We start from the raw sequence: 4,644 nt of genomic DNA on the forward strand, positions 1-4,644 counted from the left end.
AAAAAAAAAAAAAAAAAAAAACAACAAAAAACCCCAAACTAGCACCTGGTTATGAGACTTCCTTCACCAGGGAAGTAACAATATTCACACAGTTAATTTTCCCAACCAGTGAAGCCAGTACTATTCTTTTTTTTTTTTTGGAGACAGATTCTCAAGCTATCGCCCTGCGTAGAGTGCCATGGTGTCTGGTGACACAGTGAAACTCTGTCTCAAAAAAAAAACCAACCCAACTAGCACCTCTCTTTGCCCCCAATCCCATCTCCTTTTAGCTAAGGGATTAGGGCTGCCCTAGCCCACATAAGGTCAGAGGTCAGAGGTCCAAGCCAGGCTGCAAGGATCTGTCTATCACCCCCTAGTACCCAGCCAGCTGGGGGAAGTGATGCTGTCAATCAGGGCCCACTGCTTTGTGGGGCTGTAACCAAGGGGACAGAGTGCCTACCTCTGCTCCAAGACCCCTTTTCCTGCAGCAGCCTCTGGTTCTGGCAGTGGACCTGGTATCCTGGAGATAAACAGCAGGGGGTAGGGCTGTTTACTTGGGGTCTGCAGGTGAAGGCTGTGAAACACACCTCCTCAGTGCCTGTCCACACCTACTACCTCCTTTAAAGTGAGGCATCATCAGCTGCTTCCTAGAGATGAGCAAACGGAGACTCCCCACCACCACCAAGATTATACCCCCTATGCCCTGAGAATGTTCCTGCCTCTGGATCCTTGCCATACCTTTCTGGGCCAGGACCCTGAGTGTATAGTGGCCATGGGAGAGTCCCAGAGGCTGGGAATGACTGCGGAAATGAGGTGTCTGATGCCAGAAAAGACTCTTCCTTCCCAATGACGGGAAAATCCTTTCCGGATATTGCTCCACCCAACCTGTGCCCAGCCTGGGTGAGAATATGGGGGTGGGGAGCCCTTCCCCAGAGACATTACCCAAGCACACCCGCTCCCTCACCAGTGTGAAAGTTCATTCAGGCTCGAGTCTTGATGCCAACAGAACCTTTGATTGTGCCCCAGCCACCCTTGCAATATTGCCATAGCAGTGGGGAAGGGGCAATGCCCCTGCTTATCAGAGCTAGGCCTGGGACAAATGGGACAGAGTTAGGGACTAGCCTGAGGACATGACTAGGGTCTACATCAGGCCCCTACCCACTGATGCCACCTTGAGCCCCCAGTTCCTTCTGGCCCAAGTCCCTGCTCCTTATGGGAGCTGGGGCCCAATAGGATCTTGTTACTGCTAAATTTAGGTATTATAGGAGGGTACCCAGTGCTACAAGACCCAGGCTTGTTGTCAGAATGAAGGACCCCAGACTCTTTGTCTGTGGTGGAACAGGCAATAGGGAAACAGAATACCAGTTTTTTGTTTTTGTTTTTGTTTTGAGGCAGAGTCTTACTTTGTTGCCCTCAGTAGAGTGCTATGACTTCACAGCTCACAGCAACCTCAAACTCTCAGGCTTAAGCTATTCTCCTGCCTCACCCTCCCAAATAGCTGGGACTACAGGCGCCTGCCACAACGGCTGACTATTTTTGGTTGCAGTTGTCATTGTTTAGCTGGCCTGGGCTGGTTTTGAACCTGCCAGCCTTGGTGTATGTGGCTGGTGCCATAACCACTATGCTATGGGCGCCAAGCCAGGATACCAGTTTTGCTTTACCTTGTGACCTAGAGTGAGCATGACTTTTCCCTGAGTCTCAGCTTTCCTGTCTGAAGCTAGGGATACAGGGCTCCATGGAACTCCTTGTTTCAATTTTTCGCTACAATTCTATCCTGAGTGAGTTTAGCAGTCTGGCTGAGTTGATGAGACCAGAGCCCCTATACCTCATTTGCTCTGGGCCCCCAGGAAACTCCTACCACTCTTTGCTTTAGTTTCCTCTCTTATAGGTGGCTTTGGATGAATTATTCAGGATTTAGTTCTGCTTCTATGGGTTGGGGGTGGTGTAGGCACACACTGGAGTTGGGGAAATCAGTTCCTACCTCATAGTGCCCTCAGCTCCTCACCTCAGCACTGGAAAATAGGGTAGCTAGGATGGCACTGGGAGGGGGGGTGAATGTCTTCTAAGAGATAGTGACATCTGGAACCTTGATTCATTGAGGAATGAACTTGGGACCCCATCCCACTCTCTTCTTCCCTTAGGCATGAAGGATAGGTAGGAGAAGACCAGAGGAGTGACTGACCATCACTCTCTCCTTAAGATCAGAGCAGGATTCCCAACCTAGGATTGCTTTGACTGTCAGTACTAGGAGGGCCTGAGAGATGATCCAGAATGGAAAATGAGGCTCAGAGAGCCAGAGGGTCCCAAGTGGGGTTGTGAAGCTCACACTAGAAATCCAAGCCATAGCCAAGGATTTCTGATCCATGGTCCCACCTCTTCCCCATCCCATGTGGCCTTCTGGGGATTCCCCTTCCCTATCAGTTTGCACTGAAGCATCATGTCCTGTGACACCAGAGCCATTGACACCATATCCTATGGCCACTGGGAGGGGTCCCAAGGGTTCTGAGTCATGTGCCCTGTCTATGGAGAGCGAGTTACCTTCCAGCTAGTCCTTCTAGCAGGCAGTCTCCACCATCAGGACTGACTGCCCTGGACCTCCCCTCCTTCAGCCATGGGCCTAGGTGGGAATCTCCCCCATGCACTCTGGCGTGTCACTTCCCCTCCCTGTGCTTTGAATGTTGCAAGCACAGGGCTTTGCACAGAGTGGGTATTGGTGATTGGGGAGAGGGTCCCTCTACCCTCACTTCCCAGGACAGACCAGAGAGTAGGGGCACAGAGGGTTCAGAGGCAGGATTTCAGTTCAAGCCTCATCTCCTCCCTCCATCTAGGACTCAATTTTCTCATCTGCTGAGTGTTTTCTACCTTGCCATTCTCACAAATGGAGCTGGCCCCCAGGAGCTGGTAGAGAACTCGGTCTTGGGTCTTGGACCCTGGCACAGCAGAGGAGGAGGTGCAGATTATAGACGCAAGTCAGGACAGGGGTGGAAGGTAGGGATTATGGCTGATCAGGTCCCTTGGGGCTAGATGTCTGAAGCTTCCCCCACTCCAAGTGCCTTTGTCTGAAGGTACCCACTTAAGTCTTTGCCCCCTCCACTTCCAGTACCTCCTGAGATGCCCCCTAACCCATGTGTAAGGGCACAACCAAGGCCATGCCCCCAGCCAGGGTATAAATAACCCCTGGCGGGCTATCCCAGCCTGGGGGCGCTCTACTGGCAGCCCTACTTCCTCTCTGGCTAATTCCCAGCCCTGAGGGTGGGGAGTGTTTACTTTCCTGTTGTCACTGTGACTGGGTGGCCAGGCAGGGGACTCTGAGTGGCCCAACAACAGGTGCAGGACAGGTGCCCAGGCTGCCCTGCCCAGGACTTCAGAGGCGCCGCTGGACAGGCAGGGTGAGGCCATAGCCAGGCTCTTTGATCCCTTGGCGTCCCTGCGTCCCAGTGGTTGGCCAAGGTCATCACCTGTATTCCCTTGTCACTGCATAGTCAGGGCTGGGCAGAGCAAGGCCTTTCCTTGCTCCCCAGCCCCTAAGAGTAAAGATCTAGTCTTAGACAAGTGCTGTGTTGGTTGTTGGAACCCCTGGCCCCTAGCCTGCCTCTACTCTGCATGCCATCTTAGCCCATCCTGCAACTCCTGTCTGATGCTGCTCCCAGGCAAAGCCCCTCCAGCCTACCCAGCATAATAGCAGGGGTCAGGGTCAGCCAGGCTAGTAAGGGATAGCTGCCCTGAGTGGAGGGTGATCTTGACTGATGGGATGGGGTCACCTGCTGGTCCCATCTTCAGGCTTTTCGGGGCCTCAGATTCCACCTATTCTTCTCCTCCAGGTAGGTGCCTTGGGGCCTGGCCCAGGGCCAGGATTACCAGCTGTGGGGAGGGGAGTTGGGACATGTGTGATCCCCTTGGTGAGCGCCTCACGTGAGTGGTAGGACACGTGTGCTTACCTTTGCTGTGTGTAGGTGCATGTTCTCTTCTGCGTGCTGCCATCTGAAGCCCCTGTGTGTGTGTGAATATTCATCATACTTGTTACAATCTTCCTTCTCCTAGTAAGCTAAAGATAGCTGGGGGTGGGTGGAGAAGGGACTTGCCAACGGGACCCCTCAACTCTCCCCTTCCAGAGCCAGTTTCAGAGCTTCATAGAGGCCTGTGTCTGTCGTTGGCCTGTCAGTGTCTGATCTCCACCCTGTCCTTAATCTATAAGAGGGAGGACTTTTCCCTGGCATCCTAGGGATGAGAGGGCCAAGGTTGCTGGACTCATACAGAAGAGAAAATAGAAGACTCAACTGGACCCTGCCAGCAGCTCTGGGACACTGTAGCACCGGGGAAGAGGCTCTTTAGCAGAAATGACTGTTCCTGGTAGATTCAAAGTGGCCTGAGAGTTCCACCATTAACAGCCTTGTGGGGCCTGGAGGAAGCTGGGGTCTGTAGGACAGTGATTCCAGTAAGGCTTTCTGGTATCCTGGCTAACCCACTTCAGACAGAGTAGGGATCTTGCTGTGTACCAGACTATAACCACTGTGCTATGGGTGCCAAGCCTTATTTTATTTTTATTTTTTTGAGACAGAGCCTCAAGCTGTCACCCTGGGCAGAGTGCCGTGGCATTACAGCTCACAGCAACCTCCAACTCCTGGGCCCAAGCGAGTCTCCTGCCTCCGCCTCCCAAGTAGCTGG

General features: G+C 52.9%; 1 protein-coding gene across 1 annotated transcript in view; it reads left to right on the forward strand.

Annotated features, from left to right (window-relative positions):
• Positions 1–4,644, forward strand: part of SEMA3F (semaphorin 3F) — a 40,739-nt gene that overhangs the window by 17,220 nt on the left and 18,875 nt on the right. The gene's annotated exons all lie outside the window — the stretch shown is intronic.

Source organism: Otolemur garnettii, unplaced genomic scaffold (assembly GCF_000181295.1).
Source record: "Otolemur garnettii isolate 467f Iridium unplaced genomic scaffold, OtoGar3 scaffold00179, whole genome shotgun sequence".
In the NCBI taxonomy this organism is placed as follows: domain Eukaryota; kingdom Metazoa; phylum Chordata; class Mammalia; order Primates; family Galagidae; genus Otolemur; species Otolemur garnettii.